The 24509-nt window shown below is 46.3% G+C and overlaps 2 non-coding genes across 2 annotated transcripts; both read right to left on the bottom strand.

The window, feature by feature from the left end:
- Positions 1 to 16105: 16105 nt before the first annotated feature.
- On the bottom strand, positions 16106 to 16178 carry TRNAV-UAC (transfer RNA valine (anticodon UAC)). Its single transcript has one exon. It is a non-coding gene; the product is annotated as a tRNA-Val (tRNA).
- Positions 16179 to 19741: 3563 nt separating this feature from the next.
- TRNAV-AAC (transfer RNA valine (anticodon AAC)) lies at positions 19742 to 19814 on the bottom strand. Its single transcript has one exon. It is a non-coding gene; the product is annotated as a tRNA-Val (tRNA).
- Between the last annotated feature and the right edge of the window lie 4695 nt (positions 19815 to 24509).

Raw genomic sequence — 24509 nt, 5'->3', positions numbered from 1 at the left:
GGCTGATTGCCCCTGATAAGCCGGCCGATCAGGAGACAGGAGCCGACCCACTGACCTCGACATGGCCAGCTCTTTGGGAGTTGTGTGTGTGTCCGTGTGTGTGAGTGTGAGAGAGCAGGGCCCACTCCCTTCCAAGCCTGGCACTCTCTTCTATGTTTGGCTTTCAGCCTCCCGTTTTTGTGTTTTTACGTACTTCCATCAATGGGTAGTAACGTTAGTTCCACGACAAAAGGCCGCATGGAAATAGAACGTGAGCGTAAAACACTTCCACAAATGTTCGTTTGGAAATATATGTGTACATTGCAGGGTTGCGCGCTGCTTTGCAATGGTTTTGTGAAATTTGACAGCATTTCTCTTTGGCTTCGTAGGTGCGTGCTTCGGGGCTTGTGAGAAGAGTGCAAGTGATCGTGGAGCTCTGTAACGCTTCGTGTTGCCGTAAATCACTGTTGCAGCCTTCTGCAACTTCGCAACGAGCTGAAAAATTGGCCTTGAGTATCCTAACGTGTAGAAAAACTGAAGGTGGTTTTAGGGCGCTCCCTATATCCGTTAAGCAGTGAACTGCTTTTTCAACATTCTGCAACCTTTGCAGCAGTTTCAAAATCCTCTTGTATGAGCTCTTGTGCCCTAGAAGACCACTGAAGGTAGTTTTAGGACACTGACTCGCTTCGTTATGTTCATAATCTTTTCAATTTATGCTGGGAATATCCTCATATGTTCAGGTAACCTAGCCGTCTTGCAAAGAAATGCACTCGATGGTTAACTGCTCGGGATGTAGGGTGAGGTTGAGGTTAGGGACATAATCATATCAAGAGGAGTCCGTAGAATGTTCTCCGCTGCCACACCCGTATAACACGAATTGGATTACGAACGACCTGTTGGGTATCTAGCCTACTTCCCACAAGACGTCTTGGGTTTCGACATTACTTGGCTTTAAATACAGCTTTAATTCGTCTATCCCCACCCTATGCTGAGTTGCCGTTGCTTCCACTGGTCCTTAAAATATATGAACTTGCTTGCCATGCATTCGCCTCGTCCCCCGCCCTCTACAATCATACGCCACATTCATTAACGGCATCGGTTATCATCTTCAGCTCAACAATTTTGTCCTGCTAGTCTCCTCCATTTCACACGGTCGAGATGAAATTAAAACCTCCTCACCTCGACGTCATTTTTTTCACGCCAGGCGTTCGGGTTCAATTGAGTGAGGAGTAAAGGCGTATAACTATACGTCCTTTCTACCAATATAGGAGGCTCTCATCCCTAGTATCGCCCAGATAGCGTCCTGCCCCTGAGGAAAGCCTGTCTTCCCTAACAACAACCACAAAGCGACTTACTCGCTGGGATTACATGCCGTCTTTGCCGAGTGCGGCATGTTTCGCAGACGTCTTTACGAGAAACCTGTGATGATTATGAGTCGCACATTCCACATAGTCTTATGAGTACCGTTTGTGTATAATGATAGCTCCGCTGGCTGGCATCCCCTCCCTCCTAAATGGCACCAGCCTTTCACTGTAATCACTTCTGCCCTGAAGGTCCAATGTTCCGCCTCCTTGATTCGCAACGTTACCAATGTCGGCAAACATCGTGGTCATGGAAGCCCTGCATACATAGTCGTCTTGGGCCTCACACGCCCGCTAGGCTGTTACAAGTGTGTCCAGATTGCGCCGTTGGCTTATTTCTGATAGCCTGACAACGTTAAGAGGATGTTAATTTCCTTTAACATTGAAGAAGCCCTTCAAAATCCGAATTCATCACTACACCTTCACATCAAAAGCGCAATAATTTGTGACATTTGTTTATTTACGCGCTCCCCATTTGACCATCACTTTCAAATTTCGTGATCGATACATTGCACTTGAATCCAAGTCATAACATGGTTTATTAACAGGCTTATAATGCCCGGCTCAATAAAGCCCAGTTAATAATTTTCGGTGAAATTCACATGATTCGCACGGCTACTGACGCGTATGTCACACGATTTTATGTCACATCATGTCGTGTTGAAATGGTATGATGCCCGCAATTTCTGTGCGAAAACTCTCAGTGACTTAAATGCTGTATTCCATTGAGAACGTGAATTGGCCGTTACCAGCTAGTTGCGATATGATCTAGAGAGATTAGTTAGGACAATTTTTGGTCCGGCTTGGTTTTGAACGTAAGACCCTCAAATTTGGGACCCGACACGTTGCCGCCCTCGGCACGGAATGCGTAATGGGTGCTGTTTCTGTGATTGTAGGAATGCTTATCTTGCTTCGCTGCCGTCGTCGGGATTAAAGGAAATGGTTCACTTTTGAAAATATTGAGGTAAGAATTAGACGCGATGGAATAAGCTCGCCTGTAGCTATCAGAGTGGTTTAAGTGAAAAACACTGCTTCAAGCAAAGTTCCACTCCCCAGTAAATATGGTCCTCAATATTTCATCGTTTCACTGGGTCATGCAACGTCTGTATGAAAACAGAGGGCCTGCCAAACTGGCCGAGCGAAATTGCCACCGTAGTGCACGTTGTGGCTCACTTGTAGTACTTTAAATTGTCGAGGGTTGTCGTGCTAATCGACGCGTCGTTGAAGATTTCAGCCGATACATTTCATTTCACCCGATACATTCCGACTCATCGGCAATTGTATGACTTCACTAAAATTGACGGAAGGCTGTGGTCAGGAGATACGGGCTTATTTTACTCGCGAAGCGGCTGCTTACTGCGATGCGTATGGGTATTGATGTAGCTTGATGAGGGAAATGGCGCACATTGCACACCATTCTTACATCATCGGGCCGTTCTTCGGCAACAGCACGAATCTTTATGGAACCCCGGAATCGTTAATTGTCATGAGACACGTAGCTACTTGCTTGCAATGCGCACTGTTTTTATACAGATTTGATGGAAATAACGCAGATCACAACGCATTCTTTATTACCAGTCAGTTAATTTAGGACCTACCATGAGTCTTCACGAACAGATGGACTAAGAAAGCATTGATTCTGTGATTAAATATTTGACTTTTTGCGAAGCGCATAGCTCTGAAGCAATTTTGGAACAGCGAACGTGCATTGAAGTTCAATCTATTTCAACGGTTTTGCACAATGCATCACATCGAGGTCAGAAAGCTTACTCGAAAACCCGGTAGCTTATATGAGTAGGTTGGCGCAATTGTTTGTCTTATTTGTTTTCAAACTCGGCAAGTTTTCAATAAATCATTCACAACGCGATCGTTGTAAAAGTCTGCTGGATTTCCCAGCGAGGGAACGGATTTTCTCATTACCGGTCCTCAACCTAACTGATTCAGGACACATTCACCTAACTGATCCAGTACGCATTTGAAGCATTTAGACATGATTGCTTCGCACTGCAGTTCACGGAGAAAGAGTTTATTTCCATGTCTGCGGTGTGGACAAGTTTATTTGTTTTCTGGATTTCCGTTCCAATATGCTAGTAACTTAAAAAACCAGCGTATGCCAAGGAGTCAAACCATCAATGAATGCATTGACAAGCATGTTTCAGTTCTTCGCCGTGTGGCTGATTCATTATGGCCTTCCGGGTATTGGTTCGGTTCTGCTTAACTTCTCGAGACGGTTTCAACGCATCAGTCAAACGAGGCCCAGGAACAGCACATGCAAGCTACCCGAAAATGATGCGGTTACTTAGGCTTCTTGCTTCGTTAATGGCGACAGGGCTGCCTGAACAAGGGGATATCTTAAAGGGTGTTTTAGCTACGATAGTGAATGGCGGTTAAATTACGCGTGACATTCAGCGGCCGTTAAAATTTAATGCCCAGGACTGCCAAGACGGCGTAATGAAATCGGAATATATCGCCGAGCTTCAACTTGAATGGGATTTTCCAGGCAGAAATAAAGGCCGGACGAACTAAACAAAGTTTTCCCGGATGTCCTTGGTTTTGAAAGCGATTACAAACCAAGCCTTCTCCGCATCAATCATGCAATGCATAAAACCGTTTGCTTCGTGCACCCGGGGCGATTAAACGATGTGGAAAATTGCTGCAAAACAAATATTACGTGAGCACAGTGGAAAGGGGTAACGGTTCTGATTCAATTATCAGTTAGATCAATCAGATTTATCTATCTAAAGCAAGGAATGGCAGCCCGTGGTTAGAATGCATTGGGAATCATGCGAAGTGTTTAAAATTAATTGGCAGTAACGCCAAATCTAACGCAACCTTTAGCCGGCATTTAGATGTTGTTACATGTTAGTAAACAGTGTATTATGTCGCCTTTCAGCTGTGAACTAACTTCGGGTAAACTAAATCGCGCTTGTCGAAGCGTCAAGTTTATTATACCGACAAATGGTAACTATGACTATACTCCTGATCATTGATAGAGCGAACCCTTGACATGTACGAAAACCTGAGCTTTTCTTGTTTAGAAGCAGGTCATCGTTGCGCGTCAAGGAAACTACACTGAACTGGGAGGCATCCAGCACCGTAGGGTTGGGTGACGGTGTCATCATTGGCTTAAAGGAAAAGTGCAGAGACACGCAAGATATTATATCATTTAAAATTATCCTTAGAGCTATTTTGATAATAACAGTAACACATAACACATGATTATCTACATAGATTCGTGCAAGAAACGCAAGAGAGTGACTAAGTCTCATTTAGCATCATTACGACCGTAGGTTTTGCGCCGTGACAACCAACATACATACGTCATGTGCTGTGTTGAATCCAAGTTACTCGACATAATGAGCAAGCGTACGTTCACACAAACCAGAGTACCACAAAGGGATGGCTGATTCATAGGCGCAGTCATGTGACTGGACTTTGTCGTGTTCAAGGTATCCATTTGATTAGATTATGACATGCTTGCCTGTTGAAAGTCACAGAAATAAGAAAGCCAACTCTGGTCTGGTGGACGTAGACCACACACCCGTTTAATGGCTCCAAAAGTTGGCTCACTGTAATGTGGTACTGTCTGCATCTGCTGGGCAGAAAATACCCACATTTATGGGCAATTGGTTGGTGATTCATCATGAAGGAGTAACTGGTAATGAGCTGGAACTGATAAACAATAGTACTATCCCTTATCGAACAGTTGACAATAAGTGCCAATTGGGGCACATGGCTGCCTTGAGCAGGTTCCTACTTGCAAAACGGTACTATGTTTTTCACACATCCTCATGAGTATGCCCCATCCCCTTTTTCGATTCTAATTTGGAGAAGGGACAACAGCTTTATTAGAATGGAGCCAATAAACTAAAAATGTTGGGCATTAACACTAAGAGTATCTTAACTAACATTTGCACGTTATCGTCGATTTGGTGGGCTGAGTACTTCACCATGGGAGATTCAGCTCAGGACAGACGCAAGGAACCGTAAAGTACTGTCGATGGCTATTGTACCATAAGGACGAAGCAAGATAAGCATTTCTACAAGTCACGGAACCAGCACCCATTACCATTCCGTGCCGAGGGCGGGAACGTGCCGGGTCCCAATTTGAGGGGTCTTGCGTTCAAAACCAACCGGACCAGATATGTCCTGACTGTTCTTTCTAGATTATATCGCACTAACTGCTAAACGGCGAATTCACGTTCTCAATATAATACAGCATTGAAGTCACTGAGAGTTTACACACAGGAATTGCGGGCATGAATACCATTTCAACACGACATGACGTGACATACTATAGCGTGACAACACGCGTCAGTGGGCTCGTGCGAATCATGTTGGTCACTGGAAACTATTATTTGGGCTTTATTGAGCCGGACATTATTAGAATGCTGCTAAACCATGTTATGACTTGGTTCGAAGGCAATTGTATTGATCACGAAATTCGAAAGTGATGGTTAAACTGGGCAGCGCGTAGATCAAACGATGTCACCAATTTAGTGAGCTTTTGATGTGACGGTGTGGTGTACCAATTCGGATGTCGAAGGGCTTACTCGATGTTAAATCAAATTAACATCCTCTCGATGTTGTCAGGCTTTCAGAGGTAAACCACGGACACAATCTGGACACACTTGTAACAGCCTAGCGGGAGTGTGAGGTCCTAAGACGACTATGTATGCAGGGCTTTCCATGACCATGATGTTTGCCGACATTGGTAACTTTGCGAATCAAGGAGGCGGAACATTGGAGCATCAAGGCAGAAGTGACTACAACGAAAACTGGTATCAGTAAAGAGGGCGGGGGATTGCCAGCAAGAAGAAGCTATCATTATGCGAGAACGATGCCCATAGGACTTTATGGAAGGTGCGACTCATAGTCGTCACAGGTTTCTTGTAAAACGTTTCGCGAAAGATGTGCTCCGGCAAAGACGGCATAAAATCGCAGCCAGTAAATCACCCAGTGGTTGGCATTGAGGTGGCAGGCTCTCCTTAGGGGCAGGACGCCATCTGGGCCGATACTAAAGATGAAGAGCCCACTCCGGGCCACAGGACAACAACGTATTAGCTGTGCGCTGTTGTCATGCTTTTTGCCAGCTGAAACTGGGCATAAACAGTCCGGGTGGCTCTTATAAAGCAAGGCGCCCCACTAGACGTTGTGGAACTTGCGACCCGGTGCAGCCATGACATATTTCTAGTAAAGAAGTTTTCGAAAGATGCAGTGCTCGGCGAACGTGGCATAAGATCTCAGTCAGAAAATACCTGCGTAAGGACAGGCCACCCTTAGGGGCAATGACGCTGCCTGGACTTACGATTGAGAGCCTTCTGTATGGGCGGAAAGAACGGGTTGTTACACGTCTTTACCCCTTACCCCAAATGAACCCGAACACCTTGCGTAAAAAGCATGACGTGTCGAGATGAGGAGGAATTAACATTGCAAACATGCGTTCAAGGTTCACCAAACCCCACTTTGACAGCATATTGGGCAGCAATACTCCACCCGGACTGTGTGCCACTGGAGGAGACTAGTAGGACAAAATTCTGTAGCCAAAGTTCATAACCGATACCATGAATGAATGCAGCGTATGACTGTAGGGGTCGGGGGGGGGGGGGCGAATGCAGGGAATTGCAAGCAAGTTGATAGATTATAAGAACCAGTGGAAACAGCGGCAACTCTGCTGTAAAGCTGTATTTGAAGTCAATTAACGTTGAAACCTAAGACAGACCGCGGGGAGTAGGCTAGATGCTCAACAGGTCGTTCGTACCCAATTCGTATCATACTGGTTGTAGCAGAGGAGAGCCATTCCATGGGCTTCTCTCGATATCATTATGTCCCCAATCCCAACCTCACCCTATATCCAGAGCAGTGAAATATCTATGTGTCTCACAAGGAGCTGGCCAGCATCACACTTGCATATAGTCTAAAAAGAGCACTGGGTGCAGCCCTTACTGAGTGCAGTTTCTTTGCAAGACGGTCAGGCTACCTGAACATATGAGGACATTCCTTGCGTCAAATGAATAGTATGAAGATAACGAAGCAAGTTTGTGTCCGAAAACTACCTTCAGTGGTCTTCTAAGGCACCAGAGTTCTTAGAAGGGGATTCTTGAAAATGTTGCGAAAGTTGCAGAATGTTGAAAGAGCGGTTCTCTGCTAACCGGTTATAGATAGCGCCCTAAAACCACCTTCAATGTTTTTATTAGACGTTAAAGATCGTGAAGGTCAATTTTTCAGCTCGTTACAAAAAGATGCAGAAGGCTCCAGAAGTGATTTAGGGTAACACAAAGCGTCATAGAGCTCCAGGATCACTTGCATTCCTCTCATAAGGCAACCCACGGAGCCACAAAGAAAATGTCAACCAACGAAGTACGTTAAGGGCATTGGGAGGCTGAACATGAAAGCATGTTCAGCCTCCATACATGAAAGAACAGCCATACTGAAAGAGAGAGAGAGAGAGAGAGAGAGGAGAGAGCGAGAGAGAGAGAGAGAGAGAGAGAGAGAGAGGAGAGAGAGAGAGAGAGATGGAAGAAGAGAGAGAGAGAGAGAGCGAGAGGAGAGAGAGAGACGGAGAGAGAGAGAGAGAAGAGACGAAAGGAGGAGACGATGAGAGAGGAGCGAAGAGGAGAGAGAGATGATGGAGAGAGAGGAGGAGAGCGAAGAGAGAGAGAGAGATGAGGAGAGTGAGATGAGTAGAGAGAGAGTGACGAGATATGCAGAACGAGAGAGAAGACGAGAGAGGTGATGAGAATGAGAGAGAATGAGAGATGAGACGAGAGAGAGAGAGAGAGAGAGGAGAGAGAGAGAGAGAGAGAGAGAGAAGAGAGAGAGAGAGAGAGAGAGAGAGCTATGCCTGAAAGAGAATGAGATCCTGCTCTATCACACTGAGATGGGCAGATGCATTCCAGCATGCAACTAAATTGGACAATGCAATATGGGACAAAGCGCCCTCCACACAGAGTTGTAGCTGTATGGAGAGCACTGAGTATCTAGGATTTGGTCCCGAGTGAGCCTTTGCGCGGTCGGCCGAGAGTTATCTTTCACGTGTTTGCGTCAGCTTACTGACGTTTAGGATTCACTTTTATTTTTAGCGTCCATCTGTTGCATTTTACAAGTTGCATGTACTTACCAACAATATGATCCCTAATGTTTTCTTTTCTGGCATATTCCGTTTGGCGGGTTGCCAATGGTCATATGTAGCAGCGCTATATCTTCATTTCGATTTGTAGGGTGCCTCTCCAGGGGTAAGCGAAAACCAAAAGCGACGATTTGGAGCTGCGGGGTATCGATCCCCGTACCTCTCACATGCTAAGCGAGCGCTCTACCACTTGAGCTACACCCCTGTATTCTCAAAATTAACGTCAATAGTTTGAACGCCATGGCTGCCCAACTGATCAGCCTTCACTTCAGGTTGACCCACTTCTGAAGAGCTGGTCATGTCGAGGTCAGTCGGTCGGCTCCTGTTTCCCGACCGGCCGGCCCATTAGCACGCACCCGCCGTTTCCGTGGTGTAGTGGTCATCACATCCGCCTAAACGCGGAAGACCACCGGACATGAATATCGCTTAGCTTGCAAAAAACACTTCGCTTGTTGTGTAAGACGCTCATGAACAGTTGGCAGCATGTACGATGACAATCGACTGGCGAAAGTTACTTGCAAAAAGTAAACTGAGCCAAGTTCAAACTCGATCTAATTCAATGAATTCCGGTGGCAAAAGGGCGGGCGGGCTCAAAATAGCGGGGGTAGTTGTAAGCTGATGAGCGTTAGAGGGAAATGTCATTCCAACCAATTCAGTACGAACATGTTTATTGAAACCAATTCCGTTTTCGCTTGTGTTTTGGCCCTGTCTCTTGATGTGCTTGCGTATTTGTCTGCGAATTTCAGCTGCTTGCTTTTGCTCACATACGCAGTTATAACATCGTTCTTAGCCCGATGGATTACATGTGTTATTTCTGTAAGAACTAGAAGTCATGTTTAACTTCTTGTGTTATGCAACACAAAACGTGGTTTGTTTCTGAAACCTACACTCGTTGCAAAACATTGATTGAGAGCCCAAGAAAGTCCGCTATGTCTGGAAACCGGTGCACACGAACGCCAGACAGGAACGAATTGCATGATTTTTCTTCTTGGCCAATGGGTGGTAGTCTTGGATGACGCTTCTTTGCGCCATGTATGCCTTGAGTGACCACTAATAGTCTGCACGAAAACGTCTGCATATCGTCATGAGCGTGTAGCTCAGAAATTAAATGGTTCAGGTGGTATGGGGGGGGGGGGGGGGGCAGGGCTGTGAACTGCACCGAATGCTGTCTAAGATGGCTATTTCAGGTTAAAATCTCATGGGAATGGAACACCCCGTTACGCTCGTAGGCTTACCATGTGCCGATTATTAAAACACCTCAAAGTGGCACCTCCAGCCCGTAAACAGTTGGCGACTGCCCTACTGTCTGTTCTGTCCTTGTCTATGGGTGACGGCAGTTGTCTCTACTGGAGTTGGTGCACACCGCAGCTTCTACCGGGGTGTTGCTCCAGTTGCTAGAGCGCTCGCTTAGCATGTGAAAAGTGCGGCAATCGATGCCCGCAGCTCCAGAACGGGAGTTGTGGCATTAGGGATAGACGTCTGTTAAGTTCATCGTTTCGTATCCCTTGTAAATCCGCATGGCCGGAAAGGGAGTCATAACGCCTGTGGACCAAGAATGTTACAGGTGAGTTAAATTACGTGAACTTTTGACGTGCACGCAAATTTTCACGTACCATAAACCAACCACAGCTACCGATTTTGTCCACGCAAGCCCGAATAGAAACCAGTGTTGCATATCTCATGACTTCAATTCAGCATGTACATAGAGGCCCCGGGGTAAAGGAGAGGCAGAGGCCAGCCAGAGGCAGCATGGGCTAGGACAACACCTGCCTTGTGTGTGTGTAAGATGGCAACATATCCTTGCGAATCAAAATTTGCTTGAGTAGGTATACTTGCACGATACTTCCTTGATTTCCAGGGGACGGTGTAGCCATAAAACTTATTCATCAGCATTTGTTATTCCAAACACCAAAATTTTCTATTTCGGGCTGCGGGTATCAATCCCCCCACCTCTCGCATGCCAAGCGATTGCTCTACCGCTTGAGCTACAGCCCCCATAGTTTCTTCAAACTATGACGTCAATAGTTCGGACGCCACTGCAGCATGAATGATCGGCCTTCACTTGATGTGGACCCCGCTCCCGATGAGCTGGTCATGTCGAGGTCAGTCGGTCGGCCCCTGTCTCCCGACCAGGCGGCTCATCAGGAGCCATCAGCTGTTTCCGTGGTGTAGTGGTCATCACATCCGCCTAACACGCGGAAGGGCCCCCGGTTCAATCCCGGGGCGGAAACATCGTTTAGTTTGTAGAAACGCTACGGTTGTTTCGTACGGTCCGAATTAAGTCAGTCAGTAATAAGGACTAGGTTAGGATGAGGTCGCCCGTTTTCAACTACGTTTTGAGCTACATACTGCAAAAAGTTAGGCATGACTAATGGTCGTCACAGAAATAACACCTATAAACGATAAGTTAAGATCAGTACGATAACCAAGTATGTAAATAAAGTAGCCAGCTTGGATCACAGACAAATATTCAAGAACATCACGAGAAGTCCCAACAACGCCAGCAATAACGATATTTACTTCAGCAAGCACGTCCAGCACTTGCTACCGCCACCTCTCGGCAAGTGGAAGTAAGAATGTTTCCATCAAGCCGGTGAGATATCGCACGCGGCGCGGGCTACACTGGATTGGTTGGAGAGATATCTCCCTGTAATGTTCCATCGTAATGCCCATCATGTAATGCTTGAGGCTTCCGTGCTAATTACCACTCGCCCGACCCAGTGGGCTTCATGCTGTGGGCTAGACCTTGAGGAAAAGGTCCTCTTGGGCAAGTCAGCAAACCTTCAAGAGCCCAAGGCCGCATTCAAGCTTGACATGGGAAGCATCACCACCGGCCAGGCATGCAGGACAACCGACCACCTGCAGCAGGCCAGTCGTTCTGCTTCCTGAAACGCCAGGAGAACACCTGGAGTGTCTTCGGTAGTCGCTACTTGACGGATGGAGTATCTCTGACTACCGTCAGCAGGAGAAATTTCCATCAGTCTAATTAGTCCAGAGTAGGAATTCCAAGCAGCCCATACTAATAGGTGGTTAACTGAAATAGACGTCCAGATAAGATAATAGTATTAGCCTTATTCTCGGAGAGAACCAGTGGAATGGAGATATAGTTGGGTTGATATTTCGGCAACATGCCTTTATCGAAACAGTAGCAGAATACTTCTGCTAATGTTTCGATAGAGGCATGTTGTCGAAATATTAAATATGTATATTTATTATTACATTATATATATATTATATATATATATTATATTATATATATATATTATATTATATATATATATTTTTTAAATATATATTTAAATATTGCAAACTGCAGCTGCCACCGGGGCTGTTGCTTCAGTGGTACAGCGCTCGCTTAACATGTGAGAGCTACGGTAATCGATGTCACGCATCTCCAGAACGGCAGTTGTGGACATGCCATTAGGGATGCACGTCTGTTAAGTTAAGTCCTTGCAAATCCACATGGCCGAAAAGGGTGTCATAGCGCTGTGACCTAGAATGATGCAGATACATTACAGCAAGCTTTTCATATTTCCGCAAACTTTGCACGTACCCATAAAACCAACGACAGCTACCAATTTACCCACCCAAGCCCCAATTAGGAAATTGTGTACCCTTGGCTTTATGGAAGCATGTGCAAAGAGACCACGGGTTGCGGAGATGGGCAAGAGGCTGGTCAGAGGCAACAGGGGCCAGTGCAACGCATAGGCGTAGGAACGTTAAAAAAAGTGTGGGGGGGGGACGGGCTCGGATAAATCAACGGCGCTCTTAATCCACAATGGTTAGTTGACTCTTTCTAAACTGATAGAATTCAGAAGCCTTGCCGGAATTTTTATTGGGTTCTACGCACATTAAAGACATCGCGAAAGATAGATCGTAGGTCGATATGTTTGATCCAAATTTGAATATAAAAATTTGATTGCAGATCGAGTGTGTCAATAATGTGTACTAACATGACCAAGCCATGCTTGTCCGAAAAGTTCACCACTCAGTCCAAAATCGATTAATGATGCAATTGGTGTAACGTGTTTTTTTAACATGCGCACTCGCAGATCTTAGCAACAAAACCTAAAACCACTAAACCTGGACACCTGGCGTTGCAGTCTCCGTGATCTTCTGAGCGCTAGCCCAGTACCTAATTCTTAGCCGTGGCCTACCAGGGAACGAAATTGATGACGCTTCTGAACTTTTTTACTTGAAGTACTTGAATCGACTAGTAATACCAGTTACGTGATGTAATTTTGAGCATGCACACTCGAAAACCTTACAAACACAAGCCTTGACACTAGATAGGTAGGCTAGGTAGGCTACCGTCGTTGTACAAAGGAATCGTGCAGGCAGTGAACAGCAGACATCAGCTTGGGATGTGGTTGCCCGCGCAGCATTGGCCTAGAAGCTAATGCTAAATTGTGGCCAGCGGGTGGACGAAAATGGCAACGCTTCTGAAAAAAGTATCCTTGAACGCATCATCACACCAGATTTTACAATTAAAAGACAGTCTGAGCGCATACCTCACGTGTGCAATTTTTAGACTGATGAAAAAAACGGATCTGGCTCTTAAAGCACCGCGAAGTGGGACTGAAATCTGGTAGGGTAAACTGGAAAGAGTGTAGAAAGAACCTCTATTCTTCCTGGTTTTTGCAGCTATTTATCTATCCAAAAGACAGATTAACACACGGCCGCCTGACGTCTGGGTGGCATTTGCAGTGGCCAAAACTTTTCAGTTTTACGCAAGTTACAACCAAGATCATCCTTGTCCTTCCTCTTGAGGCTGCGGGCGGGGCGCGTTCAAGCCTTTTGATGTTATTGTTTTAATAAGTACATTCTGAAAAATGAACGTTCTAAGACAAACATGGCATGACCTTGCTCGTTTTTTTTTAGACTCATTTCGACCCACCCTATTCAACAATAATGATAACCCCATTTACTCAACCAAAAATGAGATCCCTTACTTCCTTCCGGGCAAGGGGCCTCTTGAGTAGAACACCAGGAGTACATTACCGTTTCGCGTCAAGGGCTGCTGAATGGCGATTCAGGTCCCAATCGCACAATTGTCTTCTCTATCATTCTGGCGACACGGGGCGAGATCCCGGTCGATCCGAGGCCATTAGCAGGGTACTACAACCTCACAAACATTTGCTATCCAAAGCACCAAAGTTAACGATTTGGAGCTGCGGGTATCGATCCCCGTACCTCTCACATGCTAAGCGAGCGCTCTAACCCACTTGAGCTACAGCCCCGGTGTTCTCAAATATGACGTGATAGGCTGGGACGCCATGGCTGACCGATTGGTCGGGTTTCATCTGCAGTGGACCCGCCCCCGAAGAGCTGGACATGTCGAGGTCGTGCCGGTCGACTCCTGTCTCCTTGAACGGCCGGCTCATCAGGAGGCAATCAAGCTGTTTCCGTGGTGTAGTGGTTATCACATCACCGCCGCCTTAGCACGCGGAAGGCCCCCGGTTTGATCCCGGGCGGAAACATCGTTTAGTTTGTAGAGAACGCTATGGTTGTGTGTAAGGCCAACATAAGGACGGTTTAACAATATACAGAGTTAGGTCAGGATGAGGATAAACCCGGTGTTTGATTTACGCTTTTGTGCTGCATAATGCAAGAAATTGGGCACGACTACTAATTAATACAGAAATGAAACGTGTAATTCAATTGGCTTAGGAGGAGTGTCATAAGTGAGGCATGTGAATAAAAGGAAGCAACTTAAACTCACGGAAAAATATTGAAGAACACCACTAGAAACGGCCAAAAACGCGTGCAATAACGATGTTTACCTCAGCAAACACGTCCAGCACTGCTACCGCCACCTCTCAGCAAGTTTGAAGGAAGAATGGCTCTACCAATACGGTAATGCATCGTTCACGGCACGGGCTACACTGGATTGGTTGGAGGGACATTTCTCTGTAATGCCCATCCACCGAAGGTCATCGTGCTACTTCCTACATGCCTGACCTTTCGGCAGTGGACCTCATGCTGCATGCTAGACCTTGAGGACAAAGTCCTCCTGGAGCAAACAAGGCGAACATTCAAGAGCCCATGGCCGCATCCAAATCTGAGATCAGCCGCCAGCACCACCGACCATATAGACAGGACAACCGACTATCTGAAGCTGGTTCAGCTGTTGCGCTTCCTGACTGCCAGGAGACCACGTGAAGCGTCTTCGGCAATCGCTATTTTTGACAGATGGGGTATCTCAACAGCCATCAGCAGGAGATATGCTCATCATTCTGATCAGCCAAGAAGTAAGAATTCCCACCAGCCCATAGCTATGTCCAAACTACCGTTCAGTACTCGCCCGACCTGTCGCGACTGGACTTCATGCGATCACCAGGAATGCACATCAGCTTAAGCTTAAATATTGGGATTCTAAGCCCCCCCCCCCCCTCTTATCTTATGTTAGCATGTCATCAACTGGCTACCCCATAAGCAGTTGGCGCGATCTAGGACAATAATCAGATGGTGGAAAGTTAGGGGTCACTGTCAAAGAACAAACATTCAACTGGCAAGCAGTCAAACGGGATAAAAGTCAAACGCGCATGGGCAAAATAAAATGAGTCACAACCTTGACAAGAAGCAGACAAATGTACAATACGCTGTCATCCTCAACGAGACATGTATCAGGAAAAAAACCTGGCGTCGACATGCCCGAACATAAATCATGAATTTAGACGTTAGATGAAAGAGCGTCACAATACACACTTTCCAGGATGAAGAGGAGGCATAGAACCCCAATAGCTAAGCTTAAGCTGATAGTGCATTCCTGGTGATCGCAATGAAGTCTAGTCGCGACAGATCGGGGAGTACTTAACGTTAGTTTGGACATTACTATGGGCTGGTGAGAATTCTTACTTCTTAGCTGATTAGAATGGTGGACATATCTCCTGCTGGTGGTTGTCTGAGATACCCCATCTGTCAAATATTGATTGCCAAAGACGCTCCACGTGGTGTCCTGGCGTTCACACGTGGTGCTCCTGGGCTCAGGAAACGCATTAGCTGAACATGCTTCAGATGGTCGGTTGTCCTGTCCATCTGGTCGGTGGTGATGCGGCTCATCTCATGTTCGAATGCGGCCATGGGTTCTTGCATGTTCGCTTGTTTGTCCAGGAGGACATTGTCCTCAAGGTCTAGCATACAGCATGAGGTCCACTGCCGAAAGGTCAGGCGTGTAAGAAGTAGCACGATGACCTTACGGTGATGGGCATTACAGAGAAATGTCCCTCCAACCAGTCCAGTGTAGCCCGTGCCGTGAACGATGCCATACCGTATTGGTAGAGCCATTCTTCCTTCAACTTGCCGGGAGGTGGCGGTAGCAGTGCTGGACGTGTTTACTGAGGTAAACATAGTTATTGCACGCGTTTTCGGATGTTTCTAGTGGTGTTCTTCGATATTTTCCGTGAGTCTAAGCTGTTTCCTTTTATTCGCACGCTCACTTATGACACTTCTCCTAAGTCAATGAATTACACGTTTCATTTCTGTATTAATTAGTAGTCGTGTCCAATTTCTTGCATTATGTAGCACAAAACATAAATAAAACAAAGGTGACCTCACCCTGCCCTAATTTGTATATTGTTAACTGTCTTCATGTTGCCCTCACACAACAACCATAGCGTTTCTACAAACTAAACGATGTTTCCGCCCGGGATCGAACCGGGGGCCTTCCGCGTGTAGGGCGGATGTGATAACTGCTACACCACGGAAACAGCTGATTGCTCCTGATAAGCCGACCGTTCGGGAGACAGGAGCAGACCGACTGACCCCGACATGTCCAGTTCTTCGAGGGCGGGTCCACCACAAGTGAAACCTGACCAATCGGTTAGCCACGGCGTGCCAACTATTGACGTCATATTTAAGAACCACCGGGGCTGTAGCTCAAGTGGTAGGGCGCTCGCTTAGCATGTGGGAGGTACGGGATCGATACCCTGCAGCTCCACAGCGTAAACTTCAGTGCTTTGGATAACAAATGTTTGTGAGTAGTTTTAACGGCTGCCGTCCCCTGTAAATGCAAATTGTGATCCTGTAAGTACACCTATCCAAGCATACGTTGCCTCTTTCACACGAGGCATGTGTGTGTGCACTGGCCCATGTCGCCTCCGGGCAGTTTTAGCCCTCTCCGCCATCCGTGGCCTCTTTGCACATGATTCCTTGAAGTCAATGGGTGCACATCATTGCTTTCTTAATTTGGGCTTGGGTGGAGAAAATTCTTAGCTGTTGTTGGTTTATGGGTATGTGCAAATTTGCGTAAACGTCACAAGTTTACGTAATTGTAATGCATCTCTATCATTCTTGGTCACAGCGTCATGGCTCCCTTTTCGGCCATGTGTTTTTGCAAGAGATGTCAAGTGATGAATTTAGCAAGACTTCCATCCATAACGTCGTCCTCACAACTCCCGTTCTGGAGATGCGGGGCATCGATTACCGTTTTCGTACTTCTTGCATGCTAAGCGAGTGCTCCGTCACTGGAGCAACATTCCCGGTTGAAGTTTACATTTACATTTTGAGTCACAGCCTGCTACGCTCGTGTCCATTTGTCTTCTATGACTATTGGCTCCCTTGACTTTTTGCAAACGGCTTTTACCCTTCCGATTTTTGTGGCAGTAAAGTTATTGGGGCGTTACCGTCTTGCATATGACTTTCATGCTATCGCACTCCTTGCCATTTGAATTTTCGCTTTAGGATCGTTAGCCAACATCGAGCCAACTGTTCATGGGGCAACCGGGCGACCACATCCTAAGCTGATATGTCGACTGTTCACTGACCTTGTGATATGTCGACTGTTCACACCGACATGTGACCTCCAAAAACTCTCCTCCAAACTAGCCTACCCATTCTCGCGGGAGTGTAGCTCAGAAACTGGAGTGGTTCAGGTTTTAAGGAAGGAGAGATGTAAACTACACCAAATGATCTACAATATGGCTATTTCGTAAGTTATTCAGTGCATTAGCGAGGAGCATTATTCACATAGATAAGACAGTAGCATTAACCTTATTCCTCGGAAAAAAACAGTAGAATGAAGACATAGTTGGGTTGATATTGCGGCAACATGCCTCTATCAAAACAGTAGCAGAAGTCTTCTGCTACTGTTTCGATAAAGCCATGTTGCCAAAATATCAACCGAACGATATCTTCATTCCACTGTTTTTCTCCGAAGAATAATGATAATACTTAGTTTGAGTTCGAAAAGACTGCTCTAGTTAATACAATTTCTCTAAGTCTTAGTCTCGTGTTAGGACGACATAATACCAATGTGACCTTGAACAACTCTCCTCCTTCCTAGTCTCCCCATTTTCGCGGGCGTTTAGCTCAGATCGATAATTTGGGCGCGCAGCTCAGATATTACAAGAGTCTTATCTAGATGGCTATTTCAGTTAATCACCTACTCATATGGGCTGCTTGGAACTCCCACTTCTGGACTAACTAGACTGATAGAAATTTATCCTGCTGATCATAGTCAGAGATAACGTGTCCATCAAATAGCGACTACCAAATATGCTCCAGGTGGTCTCCTGGCGTTTCAGGAAGCACAACAGCTGAACCTCCTGCAGATGGTCGGTTGTCCTGTCTGTCTGGCCGGTGGAGATGCGGCTAATCTCAAGTTTGAATGCGGCCATGGGCTCTTGCATGTTCGCTGGCTCGTCCAGGAGGACTTTGCCTTAAGGTCTAGCGCAATGCAAGTCCACTTGCGAAAGGTCCGGCGTGTAGGAGGTAGCACGATGACCTCACGCTGATGGGCATTACAGAGAAATGTCCCTCCAACCAGTCCAGTGTAGCCCGTGCCGTGAACGATGCCATGCCGTATTGGTGGAATCATTCTTTCTTTAAGTTGCCGAGAGGTGGCGGTAGCAGTGCTGGACGTGTTTGCTGTGGTAAACATCGTTATTGCACGCTTTTTTGGCTGTTTCTAGTGGTGTTTCTCAACATTTTTCCGTGAGTCTAAGTTGTTTCCTTTTATTCACATGCTCACTTGTGACACTACTCCTAGGTCAATGCATTACACGTTCTATTTCTGCATTGATTAGTAGTCGTGCCCAATTTATTGCAATGTGTAGCACAAAACAAATAAAGCAATGGTGATCTCATCCGGACCTAATCTGTATATTGTTAACTGTCTTCATGTTGGCCTTACATAACAACCATAGCGTTTCTACAAACTAAACGATGTTTCCGCCCGGGATCGAACCGAGGGCCTGTGATAACCACTACACCACGACCACTACCACATTGTGATGTGATAACCACTACACCACGGAAACAGCTGATTGCTCCTGATGAGCCGGCCGTTCGGGAGACAGGAGCCGACCGGCTGACCTCAACAAGTCCAGTTCTTCGGGGGCGGGTCCACCACAAGTGAAACCAGGTGAATTATATATAATATATATATAATAGGTCAGGTGAATTCAGATTGTAGGGCGGACTGTATCCCGCATTGCGGTACGTTACACTTTTGCTACCAAGCCATGAAGTTGGCCTGAAATGGCACGATCGTTGGCGGGGTTTCTCGACCACTGCTTAACATAAAAAGCATAGCAAGGACAAAAATCGATGCTTAGTATGAGCACCAATATGAAAAATTCATCCAGTCTGAAACATTCTGGCTAAATCTTTAAGAAATTACGGAAGTAGGGTCATAAGAAGAGTTTCATACTTAAAAACCTATGCTCGCTGGTAGAAGAGGGACACTTGCGACGCTTCAGACTTCCCACCACACCGTGAAATTGAAAAGTGAATGGGATGGAAATTGGAACTTTGAGGGTTGCAACAACATTTTTGAACTACTTGGGCAAAAAGGTCTAATTTTGACGCCTTTATCGTACGCAACACTGAAATGTGCCCTACGAACTTTTGTAAGATTTAATGCGACGCGCGGTGTAGCTGTCCGCAGCATGTCTCATGTGAAACTAAATGAATTCATCCTGCCATTCACTGCATACATACTCGGTGTTAGCTTCAAGAACAACTCAGGTGTTGCGGTCAGTATTTAAAAGCATAAGAAATATATTCGCACGTAGCTACTGCCCCTTCGAGGTTTTGACCTTTACGTGATGCAGGACATTGACTTCTGGCGTTTCACTCTTATGAAATCGCACGTCTTGCCTCTTGAATTTTTCGCATTTGATTATTTCCCCAGAATTTCCGCTCTTCGATTGCTTCCTAGATCGCGTCAAATGTTCATGGGGCAGACGGGTGATAACGTCCTGAGCATATCTGTTGTTAACTGACCTTATATCTGTATTACACAACTTTACCGTTTCTTCAACCTAAACGATGTTTCCGCCCGGGATCGAACCGGGGGCCTTCCGCGTGTTAGGCGGATGTGATAACCACTACACCACGGAAACAGCTGACGGCTCATGATGAGCCGGCTGGTTGGGAGACAGGGGCCGACCGACTGACCTCGACTTGACCAGCTCTCCGGGAGCGGGTCCACGTCAAGTGAAACCTGACGAAGTTTTTGGGTTTACATGACAGAGGATGGCTTACATTAGAAAATATTAAGGTAAGCATGAGATAAGATTAAACAAGCTCACTTTTAACTGTTGGTATACTTTTATATAGAAAAGGCTGCTTTAGACAACACCATGTCCCTTTTTAGTAAATATGCTCCTCGACATCATTATCTATTTACGTCATGATACCTAGCACAGCGTGATTGAGACCCATTTGGTAGCCGTCATATCCGAAAATCGTGCTCACGAACGCCAGAGATGAACGACTTGATCATTGTATTGTTTTTGCCTTTGATCACCGCATTGGCTGTCGAATCGCAGTATTTGAATGCCGTTATTTTGACGCCATCAATACCAAGGTGACCTCGAAATACTCTTCCCCAAAATAGTCTTCCCATTTGCACGGGTTGTAGATCAGACACTAGAGCGGTTAGATCTGAAGAACGGAGGGCTGTGAACTACACCAAATGATCTTCAAAGTGGCTATTTCAGTTACCTCTCTCGCCCCAGAAACGACAACAGTCCCTTCAATATGTGTGGTAAGTGATGACAACTACACCACGTGAACAGCGGGCGCCTCCTGATGAGCCGGCAGGTCGGAAGGCAGGGGCTGACCGACTGACCTTGACACGGCCAGCTCTTCGGAAGTGGGTCCACCTCAAGTGAAGGCTGACCAGTCGGTCAGCCAGTCAGTCAGCCATGACGTTACAACTATTGACATAATTTTGTGTCGCCCCCGGGGTTATATCTCAAGCGGTAGAATGCTCGCTTTGCATGTGAGAGGTACGGGGATCGATATCCCGCAGCTCCACATCCTAGCCTTTGGTTTTCACACACCACTGGAGAGGTATCCTATCAATCCAAATGGGGATATAGCGCTGTTACATGTGCCCATTGGAAACCCGCCAAACGGAATACGCCAAATAAGATGAACATCGATGTCAGATGCTAGATACAGGTGCATGATAAAACGCATCAGTTGCACCCTAAAAATACAAATGGAATCCAAACGTTCAGTAGGCTGACATCAACACGTTAAAAACAACTCGTGGCCAACTGGGCAGACGCTTACTCCAGATACACGGTGCCCTTCATGCAGCCACGATGCTGTTTGGAGGGCGCCTTGTCCCAATTCACATTATCCAATTTAGTGGCATACTGGATCTGATCTGCCCATCTCAGGCCAGTAATTTTGAGCGCCTACATTCCGATTCGCCCTCCCATGGCGTGGTGGGTTCAAGTTGCTTTCGGCGTTCGCTAATTATATATTATAACAACTTTCGGCGCTCGCGCTCGCTCGCTGTGATCTCTGCACCTAGTACAATATGCTGTCATGAACAGCGTGACATGTATCAGAGAAAACCTGGCGACAACATCAACAAATATATAGATGCATTTCAGCTTTAGATGCAGGAACATCACAAGATACACTTTCCGGGGTGGGAGAAGGAAGGGCTTAGACCGGCAATACTTAATCTTAAGCTGATGTGCATTCCTGCTGATCGCATGAAGTCAATTGACGACAGGTCAGGCGAGTACTGAACGTTTGTTTGGACATTCCTATGGGCTGGTGGGAATTTGTACTTGGGCTGATCAGACTGATGGGCATTTCTCCTTCTGATGGTAGTCAGAGATACCCCATCCGTCAAATTGCAACTGCCAATGCTGCTCCAGGTGGTCTCCTGGCGGTTCAGGAAGCGCAACAGCTGAACCTGCTGCAGATGGTCGGTTGGCCTGTCTGTCTGGTCAGTGGAAATTCAGCTCGTCTCAATTTTGAATGCGGCCATTGGCTTTTGATGGTTTGCTGCGTTGTCTTTAAGGACTTTGTCTTCCAGGCTAGCCCACGACATGAAGTCCAATGGCAAAAGATCGGGCGAGTGCGAAGTCACTGCATGGTAATCTTAAGCTGATGAGCATTGCAGGGGAATGTTCCTCCAACCAATTCAGTGCAGTACCGTGTGTGTACCGTATTAACCGTGTAGTAGCATATATACCGTGTAGTAGTATACCGTGCAGCACCGTGTAGTATTCAGTGCCGTGTGCAATTTCACAATCCCTTCTTCAAATCTAACCGCTCTAGTTTCTGATCCACACGCCCTTGCAAATGGGAAGACTATTTTGGAGAAGAGTATTTCAAGGTCACCTTGGTATTTATGGCGTCAAAATAACGTCATTCAAATACCGTGATTCCACAGCCACTGATCAAAGGAAAAAACAGTAAAATTATCAATTCGTTTATCTCTGGCGTTCGTGAACATGATTTTCAGATATGACGGCTGCTAATTGGGTCTCAGTCACGCTGTGCTAGGTATGATGACGAAAATAGATTACATTTACGTCATGCACGTGACGTAAACAGATGATGCTGTCGAGGAGCATATTTACTTAAAAGGGACATGGTGTTGTCTAGAGCAGTCTTGTCTGCCTGAAAGTATACCAATTGGTATAAGTCAGTTCGTTTTATCTTATCTCACTCTTACTTTCATATTTTCCAATGTAAAACATCCCTGTCATATAAACCCAACAACCTACGTTCTGGAGCTGCGGGTATCGACCCTCGTAGCTATCACACGCGAAGCGAGCGCTCTACCACTTGGCCTACAGCTCCGGTAGTACTCCAACATGACGTCAATAGTTGGGACGCCATGGCTGACTGACTGGTCAGCCTTCACTTGAGTTTGACCCGCTCCGAAAGAGCTGGTCAAGTCGAGGTCAGTCGGTCGGCTCATGTCTCACGACCATCCGGCACATCATGAGGCGTGAGATGTTTCCGTGGTGTAGTGGTTATCACGTCCGCCTAACACGCGGAAGGCCCCCGGTTCGATCCCGTGTGGAAACATAGTTTAGGTCGTAGAAACGCTACGGTTGTTGTGTAAGACGGACATGACGTCAGTTAACAGACAGACAAGCTCAGAACGCTATCACCCGTCTGCCCTATGAACAGCTGACGCGATCTGGGATAGCAATCGAAGGGCGGAAATTTGAGGGGCATAGTCAAATGCGAAAAAGTTCAAGAGGCCAGGCGTGCGACATGGTAAAAAGCAACCGCAAAAAGTCGATCTCCTGCATGGCGTAAAGGTAAACAATTCGAAAGGGCAGAAACTACTTGCAAATATATTGCTTATATTTTTAAATATTGACTGCAACGCCTGAATTGTTCTGAAAGCTAACACCGAGTATGTATGCAATAAATGGTAGGATGAATACACCTTTGTGCCTGCTGTGCTTCCCCTTTATCTCTCATTCCCTTACCCCACCTCGACGTCTCTGTCGGGGTGGGGAGCGAGGATGAAAAATTTACGAGTTGGAGCTACGAGTTTTCGATCCCTGTATTTCCCACATGCTAAGAGAGCGCTCTTCCACTTGAGCTGCAGTCCCGGTGGTACTCAAAGATGATGTGCAAAGTCGGGACGCCACAGCTGACCAACCGGTCTGCCTTCACTTGCGGCGGACACGTCCCGAAGAGCTGGTCATATCGAGGTCAGCCGGTTGTGTCCTGTCTCGTGACTAGTCGGCTCATTATAACGCATCAACTGTTTTTTTTTTTTTTGGTCTCGTGGTGATCACATCTGCATAACACGCGGAAGGCCCCCGGTTCGATCCCGGGCGGGAACATTGTTTAGTCCGCAAAAGCCCTACATTTACAGTGCAAAACCAGCACAAATGAGTCAATATTAGGCACATTGGGTTTGGATGTAATCACCTAATTTTCACATGAACGTTGCTCTTGCGGACAACGATTTAAATGTGGAAAGTCAAGGGACGTGTGGCCTTGGTGGTCTTGAAAAACAAAGTGACCTTGAGTCAGGTCATAGGTCACTAAAAACGAAAACAGCCGAAATTGACTGGAGGCAGCCACTTGCTCAGAGCCTTTGGCACCGATCACCAACCAACCTTCACCAATCGATTCGCCATAGTCGATATCTCATTCTTTCCAGAACATGGTGATCTTGAGTCAGGTCAAAAGGTTTTAGGTCAAAGGTACAGATTTAGTGATTCTGCGGTATATTTGGTGATTTTAGCTATTTTGGACAACCTTTGACCGGACTCGAATTCCATTTCCGGCAATGATAGTATATCGACTATGGTGCATCGAATGGTGAAGGCTTCGTGGTGTTCGGTGCTATAGGCTTGGAGCATGGGGTTGTCTGCAACCAATTTTGATGGTTTGTGCCGAAATTTGGTGCCCTTGACTTAACCCAAGATTACCATACTCTATGAGGAATAGGATATCGACTGTGGCGCATCAATTGGTGAAAGTTTGAAAAAAAAAACAATTGAAATGTGGAAAGTCAAGGGGCATGTGGCTTTGGTGGCCTTGACAAACATGGTGACATTGAGTCAGGTCGTAGATCACTAAAAGCGGAAAACAACCGAAATTGGCTGGAGACAACCAAACGCTAAGAGCCTTTGGTACCGATCACCACAAAACCTTAACTAATCGATTCGCCACAGTCGATAACTATGGCACATCAGTTCGTGAAGGTTTCATGGTCATCAGTTCCAAAGGCTCGGAGCATGGGTGGTCTGAAAATGTATTTTTTCGTTTTTTGATATTTTTGGTAATCTTTCACCGAACTAAAGGTC

Source organism: Pollicipes pollicipes, unplaced genomic scaffold, assembly GCF_011947565.3.
Source record: "Pollicipes pollicipes isolate AB1234 unplaced genomic scaffold, Ppol_2.1 Scaffold_3087;HRSCAF=3621_pilon_pilon_pilon, whole genome shotgun sequence".
NCBI classification, from domain to species: domain Eukaryota; kingdom Metazoa; phylum Arthropoda; class Thecostraca; order Pollicipedomorpha; family Pollicipedidae; genus Pollicipes; species Pollicipes pollicipes.
Note: the sequence above shows the minus strand (reverse complement) of the source record. Positions and strands in the feature narration are given on the sequence as shown.